The following is an 11,216-nucleotide window of genomic DNA, read 5'->3' as shown; positions in this document are numbered from 1 at the left end:
TGTTTGGGGTCGTTGTCTTGTTGGAACACCCATTTCAAGGGCATTTCCTCTTCAGCATAAGGCAGCATGATCTCTTCAAGTATTCTGATGTATTCAAACTGATCCATGATCCCTGGTATGCGATAAATAGGCCCAACACCGTAGTATGAGAAACATCCCCATATCATGATGCTTGCACCACCATGCTTCACAGTCTTCACAGTGTACTGTGGCTTGAATTCAGTGTTTGGGGGTCGTCTGACAAACTGTCTCCGGCCACTAGACCCAAAAAGAACAATCTTACTTTCATCAGTCCACAAAATGTTGCGCCATTTCTCTTTAGGCCAGTCAATGTGCTCTTTGGCAAATTGTAACCTCTTCAGCACACGTCTTTTTTCCAACAGTGGGACTTTGCGGGGGCTTCTTGCAGATAGCTTGGCTTCACATAGGCGTCTTCTAATTGTAACAGTCCTCACAGGGAACGTCACACCTTCTTTCATCTTCCTGGAGCTGATTGTTGGTTGAGTCCGCGCCATTTTCGCTATTCTTCTATCCATTTGAATGGTAGTTTTTCGCTTTCTTCCACGTTTTTCAGGTTTTGGTTGCCATTTTAAAGCATTTGTGATCATTTTAGCTGAGCAGCCGATCATTTTCTGCACTTCTTTATACAGTCAGGTCCATAAATATTGGGACATGGACACAATTCTAACATTTTTGGCTCTATACACCACCACAATGGATTTGAAATGAAACAAACAAGATCTGCTTTAACTGCAGACTGTCAGCTTTAATTTGAGGGTACTTACATCCAAATCAGGTGAACGGTGTAGGAATTACAACAGTTTGCATATGTGCCTCCCACTTGTCAAGGGACCAAAAGTAATGGGACAGAATAATAATCATAAATCAAACTTTCACTTTTTAATACTTGGTTGCAAATCCTTTGCACTCAATTACAGCCTGAAGTGTGGAACGCATAGACATCACCAGACGCTGGGTTTCATCCCTAGAGATGCTCTGACAGGCCTCTACTGCAACTGTCTTCAGTTACTGCTTGTTCTTGGGGCATTTTCCCTTCAGTTTTGTCTTCAGCAAGTGAAATGCATGCTCAATCGGATTCAGGTCAGGTGATTGACTTGGCCATTGCATAACATTCCACTTCTTTCCCTTAAAAAACTCTTTGGTTGCTTTTGCAGTATGCTTTGGGTCACTGTCCATCTGCACTGTGAAGCAGCGTCCAATGAATTCTGAAGCATTTGGCTGAATATGAGCAGATAATATTGCCCGAAACACTTCAGAATTCATCCTGCTGCTTTTGTCAGCAGTCACATCATCAATAAATACAAGAGAACCAGTTCCATTGGCAGCCATACATGCCCACGCCATGACACTACCACCACCATGCTTCACTGATGAGGTGGTATGCTTAGGATCATGAGCAGTTCCTTTCCTTCTCCATCCTCTTCTCTTCCCATCACTCTGGTACAAGTTGATCTCGGTCTCATCTGTCCATAGGATGTTGTTCCAGAACTGTGAAGGCTTTTTTACATGTCGTTTGGCAAACTCTAATCTGGCCTTCCTGTTTTTGAGGCTCACCAATGGTTTCCATCTTGTGGTGAACCCTCTGTTTTCACTCTGGTGAAGTCTTCTCTTGATTGGTGACTTTGACACACATACACCTACCTCCTGGAGAGTGTTCTTGATCTGGCCAACTGTTGTGAAGGGTGTTTTCTTCACCAGAGAAAGAATTCTTCGGTCATCCACCACAGTTGTTTTCCGTGGTCTTCCGGGTCTTTTGGTGTTGCTGAGCTCACCAGTGCATTCCTTCTTTTTAAGAATGTTCCAAACAGTTGTTTTGGCCACGCCTAATGTTTTTGCTATCTCTCTGATGGGTTTGTTTTGTTTTTTCAGCCTAATGATGGCTTGCTTCACTGATAGTGGCAGCTCTTTGGATCTCATCTTGAGACTTGACAGCAACAGATTCCAAATGCAAATAGCACACTTGAAATGAACTCTGGACCTTTTATCTGCTCATTGTAATTGGGATAATGAGGGAATAACACACATCTGGCCAGAGAACAGCTGAGAAGCCAATTGTCCCATTACTTTTGGTCCCCTAACAAGTGGGAGGCACATATGCAAACTGTTGTAATTCCTACACCGTTCGCCTGATTTGGATGTAAATACCCTCAAATTAAAGCTGACAGTCTGCCGTTAAAGCACATCTTGTTCATTTCATTTCAAATCCATTGTGGTGGTGTATAGAGCCAAAAATGTTAGAATTGTGTCGATGTCCCAATATTTATGGACCTGACTGTATGTTTTCCCTTCTCCAATCAACTTTTTAATCAAGGTACGCTGTTCTTCTGAACAATGTCTGGAATGACCCATTTTCCTCAGAATTTCAGAGAGAAATGCACTGTAACCAGCATGTACAACATTTGCTGCCTTCCTTCCTTAAATAAGGGCAATAATTGCCACCTGTTTTTCAAAGAATGAATGACCTCACTAATAGAACTCCACACGGCTATTATATTGAACACGCCCCTTTCAATGAGTGATTCAATGACACAGAATCAGCAGCATGCATGTCATGACTGTTGGGTCTGTTGGATTTCTATTACTCTACTACACCTGCTAGGAAATTATTTGCCATGTAGAAATATCATTTCTACCAAAAACAGTGATTGATCCGGTTAGTGATGTCTGACGGCTATTATTTTGAACACAACTGTATATCCCAGCATAACACTCTTCAGTGTCAGGACAAATATTGATGTGAATGTTTTACAACTGCATGTTTATACATTGCAACACAACTCTTGTCTGAACTTAGAAGAAAGAAAAATAAAATATTCCTGCAATTATTGCATTCAAACCTGAACTCAGCCAAGCATGTGATTTGCTCAGGAATGCGGTGCGGTTCCTGTGCGAATTATTATTATTATTATTATACAGGATTTATGGTGCCAACAGTTTGCTCAGCGCTTTACATATAATGGGAGACAGTACAATTACAATACATTTCAGTACAGAAGGAATAGGAGGGCCCGGCTCAAGAAGCTTACAATCTAAAGGAAGGGGGAGGTGGTACAAGAGGAGATAGCTGCGGGGGATGATCTGGTGGAGGTGGCTCAAGTACAGTTCTTAGGTGGAGGTGGGGTAGGCTTCCCTGAAGTGAGTTTTCAAAGATCGCCTAAAGGCAGACAGGGTGGGGGCTCACCGGATATGCTGTGGTAGGGAGTTCCAGAGGATGGGAGAGGCTCTGGTGAAGTCCTGGAGGCGAGCGTGGGAGGAGATGATGAGGGAGCTAGAGAGGAAGATGTCTTGGGAGGAGCGGAGCGGGTGATTTGGACGATATCTGCGGAGGACGTTGGTGATGTAGCCGGGGGCAGTGTTGTGGATGGCTTTGTAAGCTGTGGTTAGTAATTTGAATTTTCTACGTTGGGTTAGTGGAAGAATCACATGCGACTGACCGCACCACATCAGTGTGAACCCGGGCTGAAGTAGAACTAAAGGCAAAACTTTTCTTTTTAGTTGTGGATGGAGTGCAGAGGGGTTGGAACCCCTGGCGGGTTTTATCGCTGGCTGTGCCCCCCCCCGTTAGGGACATTCTCCCTCTATATTTGTCCTGTTTACCATCATCATGCAAAGTGAAAGTGAAAGAAAATCCCAACGTCCCCAGAGCTGTAACAGAGGGAAAATCTGCAATGGGGACACTAGTTCTGGTCAGGAATTCCCCTAATTTGGAGAAATTAACTGTTTCAGATTTATTGTCGCCTTCTGTGTCCTAATGTGGAGATTTCCCTTCACTTCCTGTTTGGCTATGGGGACAGGAAGTGAAGGGAAATCTCCCCATTAGGACACAGAAGGCGACAATAAATCTGACCCGGGTTATGGCCGAAATAAAAATTCTGGACCGAAACCGAAAGTTCAGGATGCACTTGGCCCAAAACCGAAATGGACAACTTTTTCAAAAATATATATTTTTTTATATATAATTGTATTCTACTTTTTAATTACTATCATGAATTTAAATGAACGTGAATTTAAAAAAATTCAATCCAGTACCGTAAAATAATTTTATTGAAAGTAACACAGAAACATTGGACAGGAAATAAAACAAAATGTATGTGAAATTTAAAAACCTAAATAGAGGTGTTTTTGCATTGAAGTCAATGGGATGCAATTTTGCATTTAAATCCATAGGGGGCGGTTTTCGCATTGAAGTCAATTGGGGGCATTTTTGCATTTAAATCAATGGGACGCGTTTTTGCATTGAAGTAAATGGGATGCGATTTTTCATTTAAATCAATAGGGGGCATTTTTGCTTTGAAGTCAATGGAATGCGATTTTGCATTGGAGTTAATGGGATGCAATTTTGCATTGAAGTCAATGGGACGTGATTTTGCAGTGAAGTCATTGGGGTATGATTTTTTTTTTTTTTTTTTTTTTTTTATTGAAGTCAGTGGGGGGCATTTTTGCATTGAATTCAATAGAGTGCGTTGTTGCCTTGAAGTCAATGGAACACGATTTTGCATTGAAGACAATGGGAAGCGATATTGAATTGACAATGGGATGCGATATTGCATTGTAGACAATGGGGCGCGATTTTGCAGTGAAGTCACTGGGATGCAATTTTTTTTATTATATTAAAGTCAATGGGGGGCATTTTTGCATTGAAGTCAGTACGGTGTGTTGTAGCCTTGTAGTCAGTGGGAAGCGATTTTGCATTGAAGTAAAGGGGATGTGATATTTCATTGAAGACAATGGGGCCCGATTTTGCATTGAAGTCAATGGGACTCAATTTTTCATTGAAGTCAGTAGGGGGCATTTTTGCATTGAAGTCAATAGGGTGTAATTTTGTCTTGAAGTCAATGGGACATGATTTTGCATTGAAGACAATGGGATGCGATATTTCATTGAAGACAATGGGATGCAAAATTACATTGCAGACAATGGGGCACGATTTTGCATTGAAGTCATTGGGACAAGATTTTTCATTGAAGTCAATAGGGGGCATTTTTGCCTTGAAGTCAGTTGGGATGCATTTTTGCATTTAAGTCAATGGATGTGATATTGCATTGAAAACAGTGGGGCGCAATTTTGCACTGATGTCAGTGGGACGCGATTTTGCATTGAAGTAAATAGGTGGCATTTTTTCAGTTAAGTCAATAGGGTGTGTTTTTGCCTTGAAGTAAATGGGACACGATTTTGCATTGAAGACAATGGGATGTGATATTGCATTGAAGACAATGGGCTGCGATTTTGCATTGAAATCATTGGGACATGATTTTTTAATTGAAGTCAATAGGGTGCATTTTTGCCTTTAAGTCAGTTGGGATGCGTTTTTCCATTGAAGTCAGTGGGATGTGATATTGCATTGAAGTCACTGGGACGCGATTTTTCATTGAAGTCAATAGAGGGCATTTTTGCATTGAAGTCAATAGGTTGCGTTTTTGCCCTGAAGTCAGTTGGAACGCGATTTTGTATTTGAAGTCAATAGGGGGCATTTTTGCTTTGAAGTCAATGGAATGCGATTTTGCATTGGAGTTAATGGGATGCAATTTTGCATTGAAGTCAATGGGACGTGATTTTGCAGTGAAGTCATTGGGGTATGATTTTTTTTTTTTTTATTGAAGTCAGTGGGGGGCATTTTTGCATTGAATTCAATAGAGTGCGTTGTTGCCTTGAAGTCAATGGAACACGATTTTGCATTGAAGACAATGGGAAGCGATATTGAATTGACAATGGGATGCGATATTGCATTGTAGACAATGGGGCGCGATTTTGCAGTGAAGTCACTGGGATGCAATTTTTTTTATTATATTAAAGTCAATGGGGGGCATTTTTGCATTGAAGTCAGTACGGTGTGTTGTAGCCTTGTAGTCAGTGGGAAGCGATTTTGCATTGAAGTAAAGGGGATGTGATATTTCATTGAAGACAATGGGGCCCGATTTTGCATTGAAGTCAATGGGACTCAATTTTTCATTGAAGTCAGTAGGGGGCATTTTTGCATTGAAGTCAATAGGGTGTAATTTTGTCTTGAAGTCAATGGGACATGATTTTGCATTGAAGACAATGGGATGCGATATTTCATTGAAGACAATGGGATGCAAAATTACATTGCAGACAATGGGGCACGATTTTGCATTGAAGTCATTGGGACACGATTTTTCATTGAAGTCAATAGGGGGCATTTTTGCCTTGAAGTCAGTTGGGATGCATTTTTGCATTTAAGTCAATGGATGTGATATTGCATTGAAAACAGTGGGGCGCAATTTTGCACTGATGTCAGTGGGACGCGATTTTGCATTGAAGTAAATAGGTGGCATTTTTTCAGTTAAGTCAATAGGGTGTGTTTTTGCCTTGAAGTAAATGGGACACGATTTTGCATTGAAGACAATGGGATGTGATATTGCATTGAAGACAATGGGCTGCGATTTTGCATTGAAATCATTGGGACATGATTTTTTAATTGAAGTCAATAGGGTGCATTTTTGCCTTTAAGTCAGTTGGGATGCGTTTTTCCATTGAAGTCAGTGGGATGTGATATTGCATTGAAGTCACTGGGACGCGATTTTTCATTGAAGTCAATAGAGGGCATTTTTGCATTGAAGTCAATAGGTTGCGTTTTTGCCCTGAAGTCAGTTGGAACGCGATTTTGTATTTGAAGTCAATAGGGGGCATTTTTGCCCTGAAGTCAGTTGGGACACTGTTTTGCATTGAAGTCAATGGGATGTGATATTGCATTGAATACATTGGGGTGCGATTTTGCATTGAAGTCATTGTGATGCGATTTTGCATTGAAGTCAATAGGGTGCGTTTTTGCCTCGAAGTCAATGGAGCACGATTTTGCATTAAAGACAATGGGATGTCATATTAGACTGAAGACAATGGGATGCAATATTGCATTGAAGACAGTGGGGCCCAATTTTGCATTGAATTCAAAAGGGGGCATTTTTGTATTGAAGACAATTATCATTATCTGCACTTTTCTTTTTCTATTCGCAAAACGCTGATAACCCTATTTCCGGCCAATAATTTTCAGCTGCCGATATATTGGTGCATCACTAGTTATAACCCTCCCTCACTCTATCCATATATATTTGCCCATAGTTCTACTTTAAACTCACCATACACTATAGAATCTGATTGTACAATCTCCTTTAAATCTTCCATCCACTGTGTAATAAATAGGGTCTGTCTGATTGGATACAAACTGAATAGATTGCTTAGGTATTTTAAATGACCAATGGCTGCAGCACAGATCTGTATATTCTAACGGGAAGGGGAACAAAAAAAACTGATAGGTTGAACAAAAAAAAAAGAGATCCCGGAACACCAAAACAAAGTTGATGCAGGGATCTTCTCTGCTGCACTATTGTATTCTGACAGCAGGGGGCTCCCTCCCCATCTAAATACATAGGCCAGGCCATTGGCTGCAAGTGCCGATTGAATGCTGGTCTTCCAGCAGGACCAATGGACAGAAGCCAGTGGTTGAACAGAGAGGAGCAGGGGCGGACTGACCATTTGGAAACTCGGGCACTGCCCGAGGGCCCGGGGTCAGTAGGGGGCCCCATGAGATACCCCTGGTATCTTTTTCATAGGCTTTTTTGAGTTTGGGCAAGGACACGGGGGCCCCATGATCCCCTATTGCCCGGGGGCCCCATGATCCCCTATTGCCCGGGGCCCCATGATCCCCTATTGCCCGGGGGCCCCATGATCCCCTATTGCCCGGGGGCCCCATGAGTTGTCAGTCCGCCCCTGGAGAGGAGTACACATGGACCGAAAGCCGTCTGGTTCCTGTATACCCAGCTTAACCCCTCGCCCTCCAGAGGATTTCTCCCCCCTTCCTGACCCGGCCATTTTTTGCGTTATGGCGCTGCGTTGCTTTGACAATTGCGCGGTCATGCAACACTGCGCCCAAATGAAACTTACGTCCTTTTTCCCACAAATGGATCTTTCTTTCGGTGGCATTTGATCACCTCTGAGTTTTTAATTTTATAAACAAAAAAAGGCAGACAATTTTGAGAGAAAAAACTATATTTTGGACTTTTTGCTATTAAACATGTCCAGTAAAAAAATGTAAAAAATCTAATTTCATCATAAATTTCAGCCAAAATGTATTCTTCTTTACTAAAAAAAATCCCAATACGTGTAAATGAATTGGTTTCTGTGAAAGTCATAGCGTCTACAAATGGCGGTATAGATACTGGGGTTTTTTTTTTTTTTAATACTAGTAATGGCGGCAATCAGTGACTGCGGTGGGCAATCTGACACTGGGGGGGGGGGAACTGACTTGGTGTCACTGACATCCCCAGTGACACCAATACAGTGATCAGTGCTAATAAAAAGCACTGACACTGTACTAATGGCACTGGGCAGGAAGGGGTTAACATCTGGGGCGATCAAAGGGTTAACTGTGTGCTGTGTGTGATTTACACTGTAACCACACTGCTTTGTATGGCTGAGCTATGCTGAGCCATACAAAGCAGTGTGCAGGAGCTGATGGGAGAGATCTGTATTGTTTACATACAGACCTCTCCCCTGTCATTGATACTCAGTGATCGCCGGGTATTCGCCAGCTGGGACCTGATGATTGACAGGTGAGGGGCGCAGGTAGGGTGCGCCCCCTACCCAGAGATGTGCAGCCCTGCTGCCCTGTAGTAGTATTTCTGCTATAGGGCGGTGGGCAAGCGGTTAAATCTCCAGTTGCAATCTGATTGTACAACCGCCTTTAGATCTGCCAACAAGGATGTAGTCAAGAGTCTGCCTGGTCACAAACGGATTGGACAGTTTAGGTAGGCTCTGATATCTTGGCAATGGTAAATATAAAGCTGATTGTACAGAAATTGTATGTTCGGATTGTAACGTGTATGGTAGCCATAAAGCTGATTGTACAGAAATTGTATGTTCGGATTGTAACGTGTATGGTAGCCCTAAAGCTGATTGTACAGAAATTGTATGTTCAGATTGTAATATGTATGGTAGCCCTAAAGCTGATTGTACAGAAATTGTATGTTCAGATTGTAATATGTATGGTAGCCCTAAAGCTGATTGTACAATTTCTATGCAATCTCCTTTAGCGTTACCAAAACTATGTAACATGATGCCACGCCCTAAGGCTGGCCATAGACGGGCCGTTTATTTGTTGTCGGACAATAAATTAAAAATCGGTCGTTGCTGCCACCAATGCTTACGAAAAACGGCTGTTTTTCATGGATTTTCCAGCAAGACCGATAAAAAGAAACAAGAAGATCCGTGAAAAACGGCCGACGGCATTGCCCCACTAATGGTGTGAATATCGACTTTTCATTCGGACAAAAATTCGGCCGATAAACGTCCCGTCTACGGCTCAAAATTCAACCACTTTAGCAGGAACCAGACGAATTTCGATTCATCTATGGGCAAGCTGGATGTACAGAAGTCGATCTATGAGTTTTTTTTTTCCCGTACAATTACTGCTATCAGGCTATAGCCGTCAACGGTGATCATTGTATTCTGCCGGCAGGGGAACCTCCCACTGTCACAATACAGTAGCACTGGGGGGGAGGGGTTCCCCCATCAATACTGACTGTGTCGATTGGGGAATCGAGCGATTTTCTTTCCTTGAATCCGTAGTGCAAGGGAAGAAAATTGCTCGATGTATGGTCTGCTTTAACCACTCCCGTAGATGTCACCCCCTTCATGACCACGACATTTTTATTTTTTGCAGTTTGGCACTGCGCTAAGTTAACTGGCGATTGCGCGGTCATGCAACGCTGTCCACAAACAAGATTTATATCATTTATTTTCACACAAATACAGCTTTCTCTTGGTTGATCATCACTGGATTTTTGTTATTTTTTGCCATAGAAACACAAAAAGACCCATAATTTGGAAAACCCCCCCCCCCCAATATTTTCTACTTTCTACAATAAAACATTTCCACTTAGAGAATAAAAAAATAATTTCTTCATAAATTTGGATTGTGTGGAAGTTATATCGTCTACAAGCTGTGGGATATATATTGGAATTTTTTTCTTATACCAGTAATAGCGGTGATCAGCGACTTATAGTGGGACTGTGATAGTGCGGCGGGCAATCTGACACTAACTGACACTGAGGGGGAGGAGGGGCTGACTAACTGCCATTGACATCTCCAGTGACACCACAACAGTGCTAATAACATACATTTACTGGCCACTTTATTAGGTACACCTTGCTAGTGCCAAGAAAATCTCCCCCACACCATGACACCACCACCAGCCTGAACCATTGATACAAGGCAGGATGGATCCCCCACACCATGACACCACCACCACCAGCCTGAACCATTGATACAAGGCAAGATGGATCCTCCACACCATGACACCACCACCACCAGCCTGAACCATTGATACAAGGCAGGATGGATCCTCCACACCATGACACCACCACCACAAGCCTGAACCATTGATACAAGGCAGGATGGATCCACCACACCATGACACCACCACCAGCCTGAACCATTGATACAAGGCAGGATGGATCCTCCACACCATGACACCACCACCACCCCCAACCTGAACCATTGATACAAGGCAGGATGGATCCACTACATCATGACACCACCACCAGCCTGAACCAAGGCAGGATGGATCCATGCTTTCATGTTGTTTACACCAAATTCTGACCCCACCATCTGAATGTCGCAGCAACCAGTCTGCCCATTCTCCTTTGACCTCTGACACCAACAAGGCATTTTCCTCCACACAACTGCCACTCATGGGATATTTTCTCTTTTTCGGACCATTCTCTGTAAACCCTAGAGATGGTTGTGCGTGAAAATCCCCGTAGATCAGCAGTTTTTGAAATACTCAGACCAGCCCGTCTGGTACCAACAACCATGCCACGTTCAAAGTCACTTAAATCCCCTTTTTTCCCCATTCTGATGCTCGGTTCGAACTTCAGCAAGTCGTCTTCACCAGGTCTAGATGCCTAAATGCATTGAGTTGCTGCCATGTGATTGGCTGATTAGCTGTTTGTGTTACCGAGCAATTGAACGTGTGTACCTAATAAAGTGGCCGGTGAGTGTACACTGTCACTGTACTGACACTGGCTGGGAAGGGGTTAACATCTAGAGTGATCAAGGGGTTAAATGTGTGCCTGGCAATGTTTACTGTGGGTGCTGTGTGTTGTTTTACTAAGTAATGTGCTGGTTTTTACTCCCTGCTTTGCAGGGAATAAAACAAAAAATGGCACATTGCTGCTGT

This window comes from Staurois parvus, unplaced genomic scaffold, assembly GCF_062004578.1.
Source record: "Staurois parvus isolate SC_StPar_1 unplaced genomic scaffold, SC_StPar_1.0 ptg002299l, whole genome shotgun sequence".
Classification (NCBI taxonomy): domain Eukaryota; kingdom Metazoa; phylum Chordata; class Amphibia; order Anura; family Ranidae; genus Staurois; species Staurois parvus.
Note: the sequence above shows the minus strand (reverse complement) of the source record.